Genomic DNA, 21,734 nt, shown 5'->3' on the forward strand with positions numbered 1-21,734 from the left:
TGTCGTCGGGAAGTGGTGAGTCGGTTCCGCAGGGCTCCACCGGAGGTGTCGTCGTGCAGGTCAGCTCAGCGTTACCCTCGTCGGATTCTTAGGTCCTGTGGCGACTTCTGAAGATCCAGTCCCAAAAGCCCTGCTTTTATGCAGAAAACCCCCATTCATTCAGCCTAGCTGTCAATCAACACATGCTAAGTGGTGAGCGGGGAGGCTCACCACTTGGGCCAATCACTCCAGAGTGCGACCGGAGTTGGCAAGGCAACTCGGTCCAGGGTGCCTAAACCCCCTCCCACACCCCTGTGGTAACCCAGACAGAATGGCACCACTTTGGAGGGTCTCTGTACAGAGCCTGCCAAAAGTGGAACAAAGGGCTCAACCTTTGGTTTAGGAGTCCCAGAGACGAACACAGGCGCCATTTTAAAAACCGAGTTCTGGCAGAAAATACCATCCGATAAACTTATTTACGATAAGTAGACCGGTGGTACGTTAGAGATTAACGAGGAAAAGTATCAATCTCCAACAGTGGGACGAATCCCATGGGGTTATGTTCGGGGTCGAACATAACAAGTAGTTTCCACTGCCACCAGCCAAAACTCAACGAGGGGAGACGGGACAGTGCCCCCTCGAGTAACAGATCCAGGAGTAAACGAATTACCCCTACTAGTATGTCCACAATAAGATGGTTTGTACTAGTTCTGTTAGTAAATTTAGGTCTAGTAAAGCCAATGGTGACTTTACATGCCCGGGGAGACAGTAGTCAGTCCCTGGGTATGGAGTCTATGGTGGGTGTCCGCTAGGACGCCCCGGTGCTATGGCATGTAGGGTGCAGTGTAACACGCATAGAAAAACATATGAGACCCTATGGAGTAAAAGACCCCATAGCCCATAGAACACATGGACATTCAAAGGAATTACACACATACATGTCCAAGAGCGGGAGAAAAGAGTCCCACTCTTGGCAGGATGGAAAAAAACAAACTCCAGAAATCCAGCAAAGCTGCTGGGGGACTCACTAGGTTAGGAAATTCAGCCTAAAGAGAGAATTCTCCCTAACACTGGGTACGTGTATTTCGGGGGTGCGCGGGAAGTTTCACACGCGATTGGCCCTGTGCAAATGTGGTACGTGTATTTCTGGGGTTCGCGGGAAGTTTCACACGTGATTGGAGCAGGGTACGTGTATTTCGGGGGTGCGCGGGAAGTTTCACACGCGATTGGCCCTGTGCGAGTGGGGTACGTGTATTACTGGGGTTTGCGGTAAGTTTCACATGCGATTGGAGCAGGGTACGTGTATTTCGGGGGTGCGCGGGAAGTTTCACACGCGAATGGGCCTGTGCGAGTGGGGTACGTGTATTACTGGGGTTCGCGGGAAGTCTCACATGCGATTGGAGCAGGGTATTTGTATTTCGGGGGTGCGTGGGAAGTTTCACATTCAATTGGCCCTGTGCGAGTGGGGTACGTGTATAACTGGGGTTCACGGAAAGTGTCAAACGCGATTGGATCCGGGTACGTGTATTCCTGGGGTGCGCTGGAAGTTTCACACGCGATTGGCCCTGTGCGAGTGGGGTCCGTGTATAACTGGGGTTCGCGGGAAGTCTCACACGCGATTGGAGCCGGTTACATGTATTCCTGGGGTGCGCGGGAAGTTTCACACGTGATTTTGCTGTCAGAGTGGGGTACGTGAATTTCGGGGGTGCGCGGGGAGTCCTACACGTGAATTGGCAGTGTGGGTCCTCCCAGGTGTTCCCTCTATACCCTCCACGGCCCCTGCAGGCAGCCCACACCACAGGGGACTACCCTGCACCCCTGGTCATGTCACGCAGACAGCCCATCCACCATGGGCATGCCCCCCAGCCAAGCCACATGTCACGTTGCACTACTAATCACCAACTCATGTCCCCTTGCACCCCCACCCCCCAGCACCGAGGGGCACCTGCCAGCAGGCCCCCACTCATGTCCCACTCATGTCCCCCTGCACCCCCACCCCCCAGCACAGAGGGGCACCTGCCAGCAGGCCCCCACTCAGGTCCCCCTGCACCCCCACCACCCAGCACTGTGGGGCATCTGCCAACAGGCCCCCACTCATGTCCCACTCATGTCCCCCTGCACCCCCACCCCCCAGCACTGAGGGGCACCTGCCAGCAGGCCCCCACTCATATCCCCCTGCACCCCAACCCCCCAGCACTGAGGGGCACCTGCCAGCAGGCCCCCACTCATGTCCCACTCATGTCCCCCTGCACCCCCATCCCCCAGCACTGAGGGGCACCTGCCAGCAGGCCCCCACTCATGTCCAACTCATGTCCTCTTGCACCCCCACCCCCCAGCACTGAGGGACACCTCCCAGCAGGCCCCCACTCATGTCCCACTCATGTCCCCCTGCACCCCCACCCCCCAGCACTGAGGGACACCTCCCAGCAGGCCCCCACTCATTTCCCACTCATGTCCCCCTGCACCCCCACCCCCCAGCACTGAGGGGCACCTGCCAGCAGGCCCCACTCATGTCCCACTCATGTCCCCCTGCACTCCCACCCCCAGCACTGAGGGGCACCTGCCAGCAGGCCCCCACTCATGTCCCCCTGCACCCCCACCCCCAAGCAATGTGGGGCACCTGCCAGTAGGCCCCAACTCATGTCCCACTCATGTTCCCCTGCACCCCCACCCCCCAGCACTGAGGGGCACCTGCCAGCAGGCCCCCACTCATGACCCCTTGCACCCCTTCCCCCAGCATTGAGGGGCACCTGCCAGCAGGCCCCCACTCATGACTCATGCCCCCCTGCGCCCCCACCCCCCAGCACTGAGGGGCACCTGCCAGCAGGTCCCCACTCATGTCCCACTCATGACCCCCTGCACCCCCACACCCAGCACTGAGAGGCACCTGCCAGCAGGCCCCCACTCATGTCCCACTCATGCCCCCCTGCACCCCTACCCCCCAGCACTGAGGGGCACCTGCCAGCAGGTCCCCACTCATGTCCCACTCATGTCCCCCTGCACCCCCACCCCCCAGCACTGAGGGGCACCTGCCAGCAGGCCCCACTCATGTCCCACGCATGTCCCCATGCACCCCCACCCCCCAGCACTGAGGGACACCTGCCAGCAGGCTCCCACTCATGTCCCCCTGTACCCCCACCCCCCAGCACTGTGGGGCACGTGCCAGCAGGCCCCCACTCATGTCCCCCTGCACCCCCAGCCCCCAGCACTGAGGGGCACCTGCCAGCAGGCCAGCACTCATGTCCCACTCATGTCCCCCTGTACCCCCACCCCCCAGCACTGTGGGGCACCTGACAGCAGGCCCCCACTCATGTCCCCCTGCACCCCCACCCCCCAGCACTGAGGGGCACCTGCCAGCAGGCCCCCACTCATGTCCCCTTGCACCCCGACCCCCAGCACTGAGGGGCACCTGCCAGCAGGTCCCCACTCAAGTCCCACTCATGTCCCCCTGCACCCCCACCCCCCAGCACTGAGGGGCACCTGCCAGCAGGCCCCCACACATGTCCCACGCATGTCCCCCTGCACCCCCACCCCCAGCACTGAGGGGCACCTGCCAGCAGGCCCCCACTCATGTCCCACTCATGTCCCTCTGCACCCCCACCCCCAGCACTGAGGGGCACCTGCCAGCAGGCCCCCACTCATGTCCCATCCATGTCCCCCTGTACCCCCACCCCCCAGCACTGAGGGGCACCTGCGAGCAGGCCCCCACTCATGTCTCACTCATGTCCCCCTGCACCCCCACCCCCCAGCACTGAGGGGCACCTGCCAGCAGGCCCCCACTCATGCCCCACTCATGTCCCCCTGTACCCCACCCCCCAGCACTGAGGGGCACCTGCCAGCAGGCCCCCACTCATGTCCCACTCATGTCCCCCTGCACCTCCACCCCCAGCACTGAGGGGCACCTGCCAGTAGGCCCCCACTCATGTCCCACTAATGTCCCCCTGCACCCCCACCCCCCAGCACTGAGGGGCACCTGCCAGAAGGCCCCCACTCATGTCCCACTTATGTCCCCCTCAACCCCCACCCCTCAGCACTGAGGGGCACCTGCCAGTAGGCCCCCACTCATGTCCCTCTACTGTCCCCCTGCACCCCCACCCCCCAGCACTGAGGGGCACCTGTCAGCAGGTCCCCACTCATGTCCCACTCATGTCTCCCTGCACCCCCACCCCCCAGCACTGAGGGGCACCTGCCAGCAGGCCCCCACTCATGTCCCACTCATGCCCCTCTGCACCTCCAACCCCCAGCACTGAGGGGCACCTGCCAGCAGGCCCTCACTCATGTCCCACTCATGTCCCCCTGCACCCCCACCCCCAGCACTGAGGGACACCTCCCAGCAGGCCCCCACTCATGTCCCCCTGCACCCCCACCCCCCAGCACTGAGGGGCACCTTCCAGCAGGCCCCCACTCATGTCCCACTCATGCCCCTCTGCACCTCCACCCCCCAGCACTGAGGGGCACCTGCCAGCAGGCCCCCACTCATGTCCCACTCAAGTCCCCCTGCACCCCCACCCCCCAGCACTGAGGGACACCTCCCAGCAGGCCCCCACTCATGTCCCACTCATGTCCCCCTGCACCCCCACCCCCCAGCACTGAGGGGCACCTGCCAGCAGGCCCCCACTCATGTCCCACGCATGTCCCCCTGCACCCCCACCCCCCAGCACTTAGGGGCACCTGCCAGCAGGCCCCCACTCAGGTCCCCCTGTACCCCCACCCCCCAGCACTGTGGGGCACCTGCCAGCAGGCCCCCACTCATGTCCCCCTGCACCCCCACCCCCCAGCACTGAGGGGCACCTGCCAGCAGGCCCTCACTCATGTCCCACTCATTTCCCCCTGCACCCACACCCCCCAGCTCTGAGGGGCACCTGCCAGCAGGCCCCCACTCATGTCCCACTCATGTCCCTCTGCACCCCCACCCCCAGCACTGAGGGGCACCTGCCAGCAGGCCCCCACTCATGTCCCATCCATGTCCCCCTGAACCCCACCCCCCAGCACTGAGGGGCACCTGCGAGCAGGCCCCCACTCATGTCCCACTCATGTCCCCCTGCACCCCCACCCCCCAGCACTGAGGGGCACCTGCCAGCAGGCCCTCACTCATGCCCCACTCATGTCCCCCTGTACCCCACCCCCCAGCACTGAGGGGCACCTGCCAGCAGGCCCCCACTCATGTCCCACTAATGTCCCCCTGCACCCCCACCCCCCAGCACTGAGGGGCACCTGCCAGAAGGCCCCCACTCATGTCCACTCATGTCCCCCTCAACCCCCACCCCTCAGCACTGAGGGGCACCTGCCAGTAGGCCCCCACTCATGTCCCTCTACTGTCCCCCTGCACCCCCACCCCCCAGCACTGAGGGGCACCTGTCAGCAGGTCCCCACTCATGTCCCACTCATGTCTCCCTGCACCCCCACCCCCCAGCACTGAGGGGCACCTGCCAGCAGGCCCCCACTCATGTCCCACTCATGCCCCTCTGCACCTCCAACCCCCAGCACTGAGGGGCACCTGCCAGCAGGCCCCCACTCATGTCCCACTCATGTCCCCCTGCACCCCCACCCCCAGCACTGAGGGACACCTCCCAGCAGGCCCCCACTCATGTCCCCCTGCACCCCCACCCCCCAGCACTGAGGGGCACCTTCCAGCAGGCCCCCACTCATGTCCCACTCATGCCCCTCTGCACCTCCACCCCCCAGCACTGAGGGGCACCTGCCAGCAGGCCCCCACTCATGTCCCACTCATGTCCCCCTGCACCCCCACCCCCCAGCACTGAGGGACACCTCCCAGCAGGCCCCCACTCATGTCCCACTCATGTCCCCCTGCACCCCCACCCCCCAGCACTGAGGGGCACCTGCCAGCAGGCCCCCACTCATGTCCCACTCATGCCCCCCTGCACCCCCACCCCCCAGCACTGAGGGGCACCTGCCAGCAGGCCCCCACTCATGTCCCCTTGCACCCCCACCCCGCAGTACTGAGGGGAACCTGCCAGCAGGCCCCCACTCATGTCCCACTCATGTCCCCCTGCACCCCCAGCACTGAGGGGCTCCTGCCAGCAGCTCCCCACTCATGTCCCACACATGCGCCCCCTGCACCCCCACTCCCCAGCACTGAGGGGCACCTGCCTGCAGGCCCCCACTCATGTCCCACTCATGTCCCCCTGCACCCCCACCCCCAGCACTGAGGGGCACCTGCCAGCAGACCCCCACTCATGTCCCACTCATGTCCCCCTGCACCCCCACCCCTAGCACTGAGGGGCACCTGCCAGCAGGCCCCCACTCATGTCCACTTGCACCCCCACCCCCCCAGCACTGAGGGGCACCTGCCAGTAGGCCCCCACTCATGCCCCACTAATGTCCCTCTGCACCCCCACCCCCCAGCACTGAGGGACACCTCCCAGCAGGCCCCCACTCATGTCCCCCTGCACCCCCACCCCCCAGCACTGAGGTGCACCTTCCAGCAGGCCCCCACTCATGCCCCTCTGCACCTCCACCCCCCAGCACTGAGGGGCACCTGCCAGCAGGCCCCCACTCATGTTCCACTCATGTCCCCCTGCACCCCCACCCCCCAGCACTGAGGTGCACCTTCCAGCAGGCCCCCACTCATGTCCCACTCATGCCCCTCTGCACCTCCACCCCCCAGCACTGAGGGGCACCTGCCAGCAGGCCCCCACTCATGTCCCACTCATGTCCCCCTGCACCCCCACCCCCCAGCACTGAGGTGCACCTTCCAGCAGGCCCCCACTCATGTCCCACTCATGCCCCTCTGCACCTCCAACCCCCAGCACTGAGGGGCACCTGCCAGCAGGTCCCCACTCATGTCACACTCATGCCCCCCTGCACCCCCAGCCCCCAGCACTGAGGGGCACCTGCCAGCAGGCCCCCACTCATGTCCCCTTGCACCCCCACCCCGCAGTACTGAGGGGAACCTGCCAGCAGGCCCCCACTCATGTCCCACTCATGTCCCCCTGCACCCCCACCCCCCAGCACTGAGGGGCACCTGCCAGCAGCTCCCCACTCATGTCCCACTCATGTCCCCCTGCACCCCACCCCCCAGCACTGAGGGGCACCTGCCAGCAGGCCCCCACTCATGTCCCCCTGCACCCCCACCCCCAGCACTGAGGGACACCTGCCAGCAGACCCCCACTCATGTCCCACTCATGTCCCCCTGCACCCCCACCCCTTTCACTGAGGGGCACCTGCCAGCAGGCCCCCACTCATGTCCACTTGCACCCCCACCCCCCAGCACTGAGCGGCACCTGCCAGTAGGCCCCCACTCATGTCCCACTAATGTCCCCCTGCACCCCCACCCCCCAGCACTGAGGCGCACCTGCCAGCAGGCCCCCACTCATGTCCCCCTGAATCACCACCCCCAGCACTGAGGGGCACCTGCCAGCAGGCCCCCACTCATGTCCCCCTACACCCCCACCCCCCAGCACTGTGGGGCACCTGCCAGCTGGACCCCACTCATTTCCCCCTGCACCCCTACCCCCCAGCACTGAGGTCAGTTGCCAGCAGTCTCCCACTCATGTCCCCTTGCACCCCCACGCCCCAGCACTGAGGGGTACCTGCCAGCAGGCCCCCACTCATGTCCCACTCATGTCCCCCTTCACCCCCACAACCCAGCACTGAGGGGCACCTGCCAGCAGGTCCCCACTCATGTCCCACTCATGTCCCCCTGCACCCCGACCCCCAGCACTGAGGGGCACCAGCCAGCAGGCCCCCACTCATGTCCCACTCAGGTCCCCCTGCACCCCCACCCCCCAGCACTGAGGGGCACCTGCCAGCAGGCCCCCACTCATGTCCCACTCATGCCCCTCTGCACCTCCACCCCCCAGCACTGAGGGGCACCTGCCAGCAGGACCCCACTCATGTCCCACTCATGTGCCCCTGCACCCCCACCCCCCAGCACTGAGGGACACCTCCCAGCAGGCCCCCACTCATGTCCCACTCATGTCCCCTGCACCCCCACCCCCCAGCACTGAGGGGCACCTGCCAGCAGGCCCCCACTCATGTATCACTCATGTCCCCCTGCACCTCCACCCCCCAGTACTGAGGGGCACCTGCCAGCTGGCCCCCACTCATGTCCCCTTGCACCGACACCCCCCTGCACTGAGGGGAACCTGCCAGCAGGCCCCCACTAATGTCCCACTCATGTCCCCCTGCACCCCCACCCCCAGCACTGAGAGGCACCTGCCAGCAGGTCCCCACTCATGTCCCACTCATGTCCCCCTGCACCCCGACCCCCAGCACTGAGGGGCACCTGCCAGCAGGCCCCCACTCATGTCCCACTCAGGTCCCCCTGCACCCCCACCCCCCAGCACTGAGGGGCACCTGCCAGCAGGCCCTCACTCAGGTCCCCTTCCACCCCCAAACCCAGCACTGAGGGGCACCTGCCAGCAGGCCCCCACTCATGTCCCATTCATGTCCCCCTGCACCCCCACCCCCCAGCACTGAGGGGCACCTGCCAGCAGGCCCCCACACATGTCCCCTTGCACCCCCACCCCCCAGCACTGAGGGGAACCTGCCAGCAGGCCCCCTCTCATGTCCCACTCATGTCCCCCTGCAACCCCACCCCCCAGCACTGAGGGGCACCTGCCAGAAGGCCCACACTCATGTCCCCCTGCACCCCCACCCGCCAGCACTGTGGGGCACCTGCCAGCAGGCACCCACTCATGCCTCACTCATGTCCCCCTGCACCCCCACCCCCCAGCACTGAGGGGCACCTGCCAGCAGGCCCCCACTCATGTCCCCTTGAACCCCCACCCCCCAGCACTGAGGGGCACCTGCCAGCCAGCCCCCAATCATGTCCCCCTGCACACCCACCCCCCAGCACTGAGGGGCACCTGTGAGGAAAGGCCCCCACTCATGTCCCACTCATGTCCCCCTGCATCCCCACCCCCCAGCACTGAGGGGCACCTGCCAGCAGGCCCCCACTCACGTCCCCTTGCACCCCCTCCCCCCAGTACTGAGGGGCACCTGCCAGCAGGCCCCCACTCATGTCCACTTGCACCCCCACCCCCCCAGCACTGAGGGGCACCTGCCAATAGGCCCCCACTCATGTCCCACTAATGTCCCCCTGCACCCCCACCCCCCAGCACTGAGGGGCACCTGCCAGAAGGCCCCCACTCATATCCCACTCATGTCACCCTGAACCCCCACCCCCCAGCACTGAGGGGCACCTACCAGCAGGTCCCCACTCATGTCCCACTCATGTCCCCCTGCACCCCCACCCCCAGCACTGAGGGGCACCTGCCAGCAGGCCCGCACTCATGTCCCACTCATGTCCCCCTGCACCCCCACCCCCCAGCACTGTGGGGCACCTGCCAGCAGGACCCCACTCATGTCCCCCTGCACCCCTACCCCCCAGCACTGAGGTCAGTTGCCAGAAGGCTCCCACTCATGTCCCCTTGCACCCCCATGCCGCAGCACTGAGGGGCACCTGCCAGCAGGCCCCCACTTATGTCCCACTCATGTCCCCCTGCACCCCGACCCCCCAGCACTGAGGGGCACCTGTCAGCAGGTCCCCACTCATGTCCCACTCATGTCCCCCTGTACCCGACCCCCAGCACTGAGGGGCACATGCCAGCAGGCCCCCACTCATGTCCCATTCAGGTCCCCCTGCACCCCCACCCCCAGCACTGAGGGGCACCTGCCAGCAGGCCCCCACTCATGTCCCCTTGCACCCCCACCCCCCAGCACTGAGGGGCACCTGCCAGCAGGCCCCCACTCATGTCCCACTCATGTCCCCCTGCACCCCCACCCCCCAGCACTGAGGGGCACCTGCCAGCAGGCCCCACTCATGTCCCACTCATGCCCCTCTGCACCTCCACCCCCCAGCACTGAGGGGCACCTGCCAGCAGGCCTCCACTCATGTCCCACTCATGTCCCCCTGCACCCCCACCCCCCAGCACTGAGGGACACCTCCCAGCAGGCCCCCACTCATGTCCCACTCATGTCCCCCTGCACCCCCACCCCCAGCACTGAGGGGCACCTGCCAGCAGGCCCCACTCATGTCCCACTCATGTCCCCCTGCACCCCCACCCCCCAGCACTGAGGGGCACCTGCCAGCAGGCCCCCACTCATGTCCCCTTGCACCCCCACACCGCAGTACTGAGGGGAACAACCTGCCAGCAGGCCTCCACTCATGTCCCACTCATGTCCCACTCATGTCCCCCTGCACCCCCACCCCCCAGCACTGAGGGGCACCTGCCAGCAGGTCCCCACTCATGTCCCACTCATGTCCCCCTGCACCCCCACCCCCCAGCACTGAGGGGCACCTGCTAGCAGGCCCCCACTCATGTCCCACTCATGTCCCCCTGCACCCCCACCCCCAGCACTGAGGGGCACCTTCCAGCAGGTCCCCACTCATGTCCACGCATGTCCCCCTGCACCCCCACCCCCCAGCACTGAGGGGCACCTGCTAGCAGGCCCCCACTCATGTCCCACTCATGTCCCCCTGCACCCCTACCCCCCAGCACTGAGGGGCACCTGCCAGCTGGACCCCACACATGTCCCCCTGCACCCCTACCCCCCAGCACTGAGGTCAGTTGCCAGCAGGCTCCCACTCATGTCCCCTTGCACCCCCATGCCCCAGCACTGAGGGGAACCTGCCAGCAGGCCCCCACTCATGTCCCACTCATGTCCCCCTGCACCCCTACCCCCGAGCACTGAGGAACACCTCCCAACAGGCCCCCACTCATGTCCCACTCATGTCCCCCTGCACCCCCACCCTCCAGCACTGAGGGCCACCTGCCAGCAGGCCCCCACTCATGTCCCCCTGCACCCCTACCCCCCAGCACTGAGGTCAGTTGCCAGCAGGCTCCATCTCATGTCCCCTTGCACCCCCACGCCCCAGCACTGAGGGGCACCTGCCAGCAGGTCTCCACTCATGTCCCACTCATGTCCCCCTGCACCCCGACCCCAAGCACTGAGGGGCACCTGCCAGCAGGCCCCCACTCATGTCCCACTCATGTCCCCCTGCACCCCCATCCCCCAGCACTGAGGGGCACCTGCCAGCAGGTCTCCACTCATGTCCCACTCATGTCCCCCTGCACCCCGACCCCAAGCACTGAGGGGCACCTGCCAGCAGGCCCCCACTCATGTCCAACTCAGGTCCCCCTGCACCCACACCCTCCAGCACTGAGGGGCACCTGCCAGCACGCCCCCACTCATGTCTCACTCATGTCCCCCTGCACACCCACCCCCCAGCACTGAGGGGCACTGGCCAGCAGGCCCCCACTCATGTCCCCTTGCACCCCCACCCCCCAGCACTGAGGGGAACCTGCCAGCAGGCCCCCACTCATGTCCCACTCATGTCCCCCTGCACCCCCACCCCCCAGCACTGAGGGGCACCTGCCAGCAGGCCCCCACTCATGTCCCACTCAGGTCCCCCTGCACCCCCACCCCCCAGCACTGAGGGGCACCTGCCAGCAGGCCCTCACTCAGGTCCCCTTGCACCCCCAAACCCAGCACTGAGGGGCACCTGCCAGCAGGCCCCCACTCATGTCCCATTCATGTCCCCCTGCACCCCCACCCCCCGGCACTGAGGGGCACCTGCCAGCAGGCCCCCACACATGTCCCCTTGCACCCCCACCCCCCAGCACTGAGGGGAACCTGCCAGCAGGCCCCCTCTCATGTCCCACTCATGTCCCCCTGCACCCCCACCCCCAGCACTGAGGGGCACCTGCCAGAAGGCCCACACTCATGTCCCCCTGCACCCCCACCCGCCAGCACTGTGGGGCACCTGCCAGCAGTCCCCCACTCATGCCTCACTCATGTCCCCCTGCACCCCCACCCCCCAGCACTGAGGGGCACCTGACAGCAGGCCCCCACTCATGTCCCCTTGAACCCCCACCCCCAGCACTGAGGGGCACCTGCCAGCCAACCCCCAATCATGTCCCCCTGCACACCCACCCCCCAGCACTGAGGGGCACCTGTGAGGAAAGGCCCCCACTCATGTCCCACTCATGTCCCCCTGCATCCCCACCCCCCAGCACTGAGGGGCACCTGCCAGCAGGCCCCCACTCATGTCCCCTTGCACCCCCTCCCCCCAGTACTGAGGGGCACCTGCCAGCAGGCCCCCACTCATGTCCACTTGCACCCCCACCCCCCAGCACTGAGGGGCACCTGCCAATAGGCCCCCACTCATGTCCCACTAATGTCCCCCTGCACCCCCACCCCCCAGCACTGAGGGGCAACTGCCAGAAGGCCCCCACTCATATCCCACTCATGTCACCCTGAACCCCCACCCCCCAGCACTGAGGGGCACCTACCAGCAGGTCCCCACTCATGTCCCACTCATGTCCCCCTGCACCCCCACCCCCAGCACTGAGGGGCACCTGCCAGCAGGCCCGCACTCATGTCCCACTCATGTCCCCCTGCACCCCCACCCCCCAGCACTGTGGGGCACCTGCCAGCAGGACCCCACTCATGTCCCCCTGCACCCCTACCCCCCAGCACTGAGGTCAGTTGCCAGAAGGCTCCCACTCATGTCCCCTTGCACCCCCATGCCGCAGCACTGAGGGGCACCTGCCAGCAGGCCCCCACTTATGTCCCACTCATGTCCCCCTGCACCCCGACCCCCCAGCACTGAGGGGCACCTGTCAGCAGGTCCCCACTCATGTCCCACTCATGTCCCCCTGCACCCGACCCCCAGCACTGAGGGGCACCTGCCAGCAGGCCCCCACTCATGTCCCATTCAGGTCCCCCTGCACCCCCACCCCCAGCACTGAGGGGCACCTGCCAGCAGGCCCCCACTCATGTCCTCTTGCACCCCCACCCCCCAGCACTGAGGGGCACCTGCCAGCAGGCCCCCACTCATGTCCCACTCATGTCCCCCTGCACCCCCACCCCCCAGCACTGAGGGGCACCTGCCAGCAGGCCCCACTCATGTCCCACTCATGCCCCTCTGCACCTCCACCCCCCAGCACTGAGGGGCACCTGCCAGCAGCCCCCCACTCATGTCCCACTCATGTCCCCCTGCACCCCCACCCCCCAGCACTGAGGGACAACTCCCAGCAGGCCCCCACTCATGTCCCACTCATGTCCCCCTGCACCCCCACCCCCCAGCACTGAGGGGCACCTGCCAGCAGGCCCCACTCATGTCCCACTCATGTCCCCCTGCACCCCCACCCCCCAGCACTGAGGGGCACCTGCCAGCAGGCCCCCACTCATGTCCCCTTGCACCCCCACACCGCAGTACTGAGGGGAACAACCTGCCAGCAGGCCTCCACTCATGTCCCACTCATGTCCCACTCATGTCCCCCTGCACCCCCACCCCCCAGCACTGAGGGGCACCTGCCAGCAGGTCCCCACTCATGTCCCACTCATGTCCCCCTGCACCCCCACCCCCCAGCACTGAGGGGCACCTGCTAGCAGGCCCCCACTCATGTCCCACTCATGTCCCCCTGCACCCCCACCCCCAGCACTGAGGGGCACCTTCCAGCAGGTCCCCACTCATGTCCACGCATGTCCCCCTGCACCCCCACCCCCCAGCACTGAGGGGTACCTGCTAGCAGGCCCCCACTCATGTCCCACTCATGTCCCCCTGCACCCCTACCCCCCAGCACTGAGGGGCACCTGCCAGCTGGACCCCACACATGTCCCCCTGCACCCCTACCCCCCAGCACTGAGGTCAGTTGCCAGCAGGCTCCAAATCATGTCCCCTTGCACCCCATGCCCCAGCACTGAGGGGAACCTGCCAGCAGGCCCCCACTCATGTCCCACTCATGTCCCCCTGCACCCCTACCCCCGAGCACTGAGGGGCATCTGCCAGCAGGTCTCCACTCATGTCCCACTCATGTCCCCCTGCACCCCGACCCCCAGCACTGAGGGGCACCTGCCAGCAGGCCCCCACTCATGTCCAACTCAGGTCCCCCTGCACCCACACCCTCCAGCACTGAGGGGCACCTGCCAGCAGGCCCCCACTCATGTCCCATTCAGGTCCCCTTGCACCCCCACACCGCAGTACTGAGGGGAACAACCTGCCAGCAGGCCTCCACTCATGTCCCACTCATGTCCCACTCATGTCCCCCTGCACCCCCACCCCCCAGCACTGAGGGGCACCTGCCAGCAGGTCCCCACTCATGTCCCACTCATGTCCCCCTGCACCCCCACCCCCCAGCACTGAGGGGCACCTGCTAGCAGGCCCCCACTCATGTCCCACTCATGCCCCCCTGCACCCCCACCCCCAGCACTGAGGGGCACCTTCCAGCAGGTCCCCACTCATGTCCACGCATGTCCCCCTGCACCCCCACCCCCCAGCACTGAGGGGCACCTGCTAGCAGGCCCCCACTCATGTCCCACTCATGTCCCCCTGCACCCCTACCCCCCAGCACTGAGGGGCACCTGCCAGCTGGACCCCACACATGTCCCCCTGCACCCCTACCCCCCAGCACTGAGGTCAGTTGCCAGCAGGCTCCCACTCATGTCCCCTTGCACCCCCATGCCCCAGCACTGAGGGGAACCTGCCAGCAGGCCCCCACTCATGTCCCACTCATGTCCCCCTGCACCCCTACCCCCGAGCACTGAGGGGCACCTGCCAGCAGGTCTCCACTCATGTCCCACTCATGTCCCCCTGCACCCCGACCCCCAGCACTGAGGGGCACCTGCCAGCAGGCCCCCACTCATGTCCCATTCAGGTCCCCCTGCACCCCCACCCCCCAGCACTGAGGGGCACCTGCCAGCAGGCCCCCACTCATGTCTCCTTGCAGCCCCCCCAGCACTGAGGGGCACCTGTCAGCAGGCCCCCACTCATGTCCCACTCATGTCCCCCTGCACCCCCACCCCCCAGCACTGAGGGGCACCTGTCAGCAGGCCCCCACTCATGTCCCACTCATGCCCCTCTGCACCTCCACCCCCCAGCACTGAGGGGCACTTGTCAGCAGGACCCCACTCATGTCCCACTCATGTCCCCCTGCACCCCCACCCCCCAGCACTGAGGAACACCTCCCAACAGGCCGCCACTCATATCCCACTCATGTCCCCCTGCACCCCCACCCTCCAGCACTGAGGGGCACCTGCCAGCAGGCCTCCACTCATGTCCCCCTGCAGCCCTACCCCCCAGCACTGAGGTCAGTTGCCAGCAGGCTCCATCTCATGTCCCCTTGCACCCCCACGCCCCAGCACTGAGGGGCACCTGCCAGCAGGTCTCCACTCATGTCCCACTCATGTCCCCCTGCACCCCGACCCCAAGCACTGAGGGGCACCTGCCAGCAGGCCCCCACTCATGTCCAACTCAGGTCCCCCTGCACCCACACCCTCCAGCACTGAGGGGCACCTGCCAGCAGGCCCCCACTCATGTCTCACTCATGTCCCCCTGTACACCCACCCCCCAGCACTGAGGGGCACCGGCCAGCAGGCCCCCACTCATGTCCCCTTGCACCCCCACCCCCCAGCACTGAGGGGAACCTGCCAGCAGGCCCCCACTCATGTCCCACTCATGTCCCCCTGCACCCCCACCCCCCAGCACTGAGGGGCACCTGCCAGCAGGTCCCCACTCATGTCCCACTCATGTCCCCCTGCACCCCGACCCCCAGCACTGAGGGGCACCTGCCAGCAGGCCCCCACTCATGTCCCACTCAGGTCCCCCTGCACCTCCACCCCCAACACTGAGGGGCACCTGCCAGCAGGCCCCCACTCATGTCCCCTTGCACCCCCCCAGCACTGAGGGGCACCTGCCAGCAGGCCCCCACTCATGTCCCACTCATGCCCCTCTGCACCTCCACCCCCCAGCACTGAGGGGCACTTGTCAGCAGGACCCCACTCATGTCCCACTCATGTCCCCCTGCACCCCCACCCCCCAGCACTGAGGAACACCTCCCAACAGGCCCCCACTCATGTCCCACTCATGTCCCCCTGCACCCCCACCCTCCAGCACTGAGGGCCTCCTGCCAGCAGCCCCCCACTCATGTCCCCCTGCACCCCTACCCCCCAGCACTGAGGTCAGTTGCCAGCAGGCTCCATCTCATGTCCCCTTGCACCCCCACGCCCCAGCACTGAGGGGCACCTGCCAGCAGGTCTCCACTCATGTCCCACTCATGTCCCCCTGCACCCCGACCCCAAGCACTGAGGGGCACCTGCCAGCAGGCCCCCACTCATGTCCCACTCATGTCCCCCTGCACCCCCATCCCCCAGCACTGAGGGGCACCTGCCAGCAGGTCTCCACTCATGTCCCACTCATGTCCCCCTGCACCCCGACCCCAAGCACTGAGGGGCACCTGCCAGCAGGCCCCCACTCATGTCCAACTCAGGTCCCCCTGCACCCACACCCTCCAGCACTGAGGGGCACCTGCCAGCACGCCCCCACTCATGTCTCACTCATGTCCCCCTGCACACCCACCCCCCAGCACTGAGGGGCACCGGCCAGCAGGCCCCCACTCATGTCCCCTTGCACCCCCACCCCCCAGCACTGAGGGGAACCTGCCAGCAGGCCCCCACTCATGTCCCACTCATGTCCCCCTGCACCCCCACCCCCCAGCACTGAGGGGCACCTGCCAGCAGGTCCCCACTCATGTCCCCCTGCACCCCGACCCCCAGCACTGAGGGGCACCTGCCAGCAGGCCCCCACTCATGTCCCACTCAGGTCCCCCTGCACCCCCACCCCCCAACACTGAGGGGCACCTGCCAGCAGGCCCCCACTCATGTCCCCTTGCACCCCCACCCCCAGCACTGAGGGGCACCTGCCAGCAGGCCCCCACTCATGTCGCACTCATGTCCCCCTGCACCCCCACCCTCAGCACTGAGGGCAACCTGCCAGCAGGCCCCCACTCATGTCCCCTTGCACCCCCACACCCCAGCACTGAAAGGAACCTGCCAGCAGGCCCCCACTCATGTTCCACTCATGTCCCCCAGCACCTCCACCCACCCAGCACTGAGGGGCACCTGCCAGCAGGTCCCCACTCATGTCCCACTCATGTCCCCCTGCACCCCCACCCCCCAGCACTGAGGGGCACCTGCCAGAAGGCCCCCACTCATGTCCCCCTGCACCCCCACCCCCCAGCACTGTGGGGTACCTGCCAGCAGGCCCCCACTCATGTCTCACTGTCCCCCTGCACCCCCACCCCCCAGCACTGAGGGGTACCTGCCAGCAGGCCCCCACTCATGTCCCCCTGCACCCCACACCCCAGCACTGTGGGGCACCTGCCAGCAGGACCCCACTCATGTCCCCCTGCACCCCTACCCCCAGCACTGAGGTCAGTTGCCAGTAGGCTCCCACTCATTTCCCCTTGCACCCACACACCCCAGCACTGAGGGGCACCTTCCTGCAGGTCCCCACTCATGTCCCACTCATGTCCCCCTGTACCCCCACCCCCCAGCACTGAGGGACACCTGCCAGAAGGCCCCCACTTATGTCCCCCTGCACCCCCACCCCCCAGCACTGTGGGGCACCTGCCAGCAGGTCCCCACTCATGTCTCACTCATGTCCCCCTGCACCCCCAACCCCCAGCACTGAGGGGCACCTGCCAGCAGGCCCCCACTCATGTCCCCTTGCACCCCCACCCCCCAGCACTGAGGGGCACCTGCCAGCAGGCCCCCACTCATGTCCCCCTGCACCCCCACCCCCCAGCACTGAGGGGCACCTGCCAGCAGGCCCCCACTCATGTCCCACTCATGTCCCCCTGCATCCCCACCCCCCAGCACTGAGGGGCACCTGCCAGCAGGCCCCCACTCATGTCCCCTTGCACCTCCACCCCCCAGTACTGAGGGGCACCTGCCAGCAGGACCCCACTCATGTCCACTTGCACCCCCACCCCCCAGCACTGAGGGGCACCTGCCAGTAGGCCCCCACTCATGTCCCACTAATGTCCCCCTGCACCCCCACCCCCCAGCACTGAGGGGCACCTGCCAGAAGGCCCCCACTCATGTCCCACTCATGTCCCCCTGAACCGCCACCCCCCAGCACTGAGGGGCACCTGCCAGCAGGCCCCCACTCATGTCCCCCTGCACCCCCACCCCCCAGCACTGTGGGGCACCTGCCAGCAGGAACCCACTCGTGTCCCCCTGCACCCCTACCCCCCAGCACTGAGGTCAGTTGCCAGCAGGCTCCCACTCATGTCCCCTTACACCCCCACGCCCCAGCACTGAGGGGCACCTGCCAGCAGGCCCCCACTCATGTCCCACTCATGTCCCCCTGCACCCCCACTCCCCAGCACTAAGGGGCACCTGTCAGCAGGTCCCCACTCATGTCCCACTCATGTCCCCCTGCACCCCGAGCCCCAGCACTGAGGGGCACCTGCCAGCAGGCCCCCACTCATGTCCCACTCAGGTCCCCCTGCACCCCCACCTCCCAGCACTGAGGGGCACCTGCCAGCAGGCCCTGACTCATGTCCCCTTGCACCCCCACCCCCCAGCACTGAGGGGCACCTGCCAGCAGGCCCCCACTCATGTCCCACTCATGTCCCCCTGCACCCCCACCCCCCAGCACTGAGGGGCACCTTCCAGCAGGCCCCCACTCATGTCCCACTCATGCCCCTCTGCACCTCCACCCCCCAGCACTGAGGGGCACCTGCCAGCAGGGCCCCACTCGTGTCCCACTCATTTCCCCGTGCACCCCCACCCCCCAGCACTGAGGGACACCTCCCAGCAGGCCCCCACTCATGTCCCCCTGCACCCCCACCCCCAGCACTGAGGGGCACCTGCCAGCAGGCCCCCACTCATGTCCCACTCATGTCCCACTGCACCCCCACCCTCCAGCACTGAGGGCACCTGCCAGCAGGCCCCCACTCATGTCCCCTTGCACCCCCACCCCGCAGTACTGAGGGGAACCTGCCAGCAGGCCCCCACTCATGTCCCACTCATGTCCCCCTGCACCCCCACCCCCCAGCACTGAGGGGCACCTGCCAGCAGGTCCCCACTCATGTCCCACTCATCTCCCCCTGCACCTGAACCCCCCAGCACTGAGGGGCACCTGCTAGCAGGCCCCCACTCATGTCCCACTCATGTACCCCTGCACTCCTACCCCCCAGCACTGAGGGCCACCTGCCAGCAGGCCCCCACTCATGTCCCACTCATGTCCCCCTGCACCCCCACCCCTAGCACTGAGGTGCACCTGCCAGCAGGCCCTCACTCATGTCCACTTGCACCCCCACCCCCCAGCACTGAGGGGCACCTGCCAGCAGGCCCCCACTCATGTCCCCCTATACCCCCACCCCCCAGCCCTGTGGAGCTCCTGCCAGCTGGACCCCACACATGTCCCCCTGCACCCCTACCCCCCAGCACTGAGGTCAGTTGCCAGCAGGCTCCCACTCATGTCCCCTTGCACCCCCATGCCCCAGCACTGAGGGGCACCTGCCAGCAGGCCCCCACTCATGTCCCACTCATGTCCCCCTGTACCCCTACCCCCCAGCACGGAGGGGCACCTGCCAGCAGGTCTCCACTCATGTCCCACTCATGTCCCCCTGCACCCCGACCCCCAGCACTGAGGGGCACCTGCCAGCAGGCCCCCACTCATGTCCCACTCAGGTCCCCCTGCATCCCCACCCCCCAGCACTGAGGGGCGCCTGCCAGCAGGCCCCAACTCATGTCCCCTTGCACCCCCACCCCCAGCACTGAGGGGCACCTGCCAGCAGGTCTCCACTCATGTCCCACTCATGCCCCTCTGCACCCCCACCTCCCAGCACTGAGGGGCACCTGCCAGCAGGCCCCCACTCATGTCCCACTCAGGTCCCCCTGCACCCCCACCCCCCAGCACTGATGGGCGCCTGCCAGCAGGCCCCCACTCATGTCCCCTTGCACCCCTACCCCCAGCACTGAGGGGCACCTGCCAGCAGGTCTCCACTCATGTCCCACTCATGCCCCTCTGCACCCCCACCTCCCAGCACTGAGGGGCACCTGCCAGCAGGACACCACTCATGTCCCACTCATGTCCCCCTGCACCCCCACCCCCCAGCACTGAGGGACACCTCCCAACAGGCCCCCACTCATGTCCCACTCATGTCCCCCTGCACCCCCACCCCCCAGCACTGAGGGGCACCTGCCAGCAGGCCCGAACTCATGTCCCACTCATGTCCCCCTGCACCCCCACCCTCAGCACTGAGGGGCACCTGCCAGCAGGTCTCCACTCATGTCCCACTCATGTCCCCCTGCACCCTGACCCCAAGCACTGAGGGGCACCTGCTGCAGGCCCCCACTCATGTCTCACTCATGTCCCCCTGCACCTCCACCCCCCAGCACTGAGTGGCACCTGCCAGCAGGTCCCCACTCATGTCCCACTCATGTCCCCCTGCACCCCCACCCCCCAGCACTGAGGGGCACCTGCCAGAAGGTCCCCACTCATGTCCCCCTGCACCCCCACCACCCAGCACTGTGGGGCACCTGCCAGCAGGCCCCCACTCATTTCTCACTGTCCCCCTGCACCCCCACCCCCCAGCACTGAGGGGCATATGCCAGCAGGCCCCCACTCATGTCCCCCTGCACCCCCACCCCCCAGCACTTTGGGGCACCTGCCAGCAGGACCCCACTCATGTCCCCCTGCACCCCTACCCCCCAGCACTGAGGTCAGTTGCCAGCAGGCTCCCACTCATGTCCCCTTGCACCCCCATGCCCCAGCACTGAGGGGCACCTGCCAGCAGGCCCCCACTCATGTCCCACTCATGTCCCCCTGCACCCCCACCTCCCAGCACTGAGGGGCACCTGCCAGCAGGCCCCCACTCATGTCCCCTTGCACCCCCACCCCCCAGCACTGAGGGGCACCTGCCAGCAGGCCCCCACTCATGTCCCACTCATGTCCCCCTGCACCCCCACCCCCCAGCACTGAGGGGCACCTGCCAGCAGGCCCCCACTCATGTCCCACTCATGTCCCCCTGCATCCCCACCCCCCAGCACTGAGGGGCACCTGCCAGCAGGCCCCCACTCATGTCCCCTTGCACCCCCACCCCCCAGTACTGAGGGGCACCTGCCAGCAGGACCCCACTCATGTCCACTTGCACCCCCACCCCCCAGCACTGAGGGGCACCTGCCAGTAGGCCCCCACTCATGTCCCACTAATGTCCCCCTGCACCCCCACCCCCCAGCATTGAGGGGCACCTGCCAGAAGGCCCCCACTCATGTCCCACTCATGTCCCCCTGAACCGCCACCCCCCAGCACTGAGGGGCACCTGCCAGCAGGCCCCCACTCATGTCCCCCTGCACCCCCCAGCACTGTGGGGCACCTGCCAGCAGGACCCCACTCATGTCCCCCTGCACCCCTACCCCCCAGCACTGAGGTCAGTTGCCAGCAGGCTCCCACTCATGTCCCCTTGCACCCCCACGCCCCAGCACTGAGGGGCACCTGCCAGCAGGCCCCCACTCATGTCCACTCATGTCCCCCTGCACCCCCACGCCCCAGCACTAAGGGGCACCTGTCAGCAGCTCCCCACTCATGTCCCATTCATGTCCCCCTGCACCCCGACCCCTAGCACTGAGGGGCACCTGCCAGCAGGCCCCCACTCATGTCCCACTCAGGTCCCCCTGCACCCCCACCTCCCAGCACTGAGGGGCACCTACCAGCAGGCCCCGACTCATGTCCCCTTGCACCCCCACCCCCCAGCACTGAGGGGCACCTGCCAGCAGGCCCCCACTCATGTCCCACTCATGTCCCCCTGCACCCCCACCCCCCAGCACTGAGGGGCACCTGCCAGCAGGCCCCCACTCATGTCCCACTCATGCCCCTCTGCACCTCCACCCCCCAGCACTCAGGGGCACCTGCCAGCAGGGCCCCACTCATGTCCCACTCATGTCCCCTGCACCCCCACCCCCCAGCACTGAGGGACACCTCCCAGCAGGCCCCC

Source organism: Ambystoma mexicanum, chromosome 7q (genome assembly GCF_040938575.1).
Source record: "Ambystoma mexicanum isolate Mex_15411 chromosome 7q, UKY_AmexF1_1, whole genome shotgun sequence".
Lineage (NCBI taxonomy): Eukaryota > Metazoa > Chordata > Amphibia > Caudata > Ambystomatidae > Ambystoma > Ambystoma mexicanum.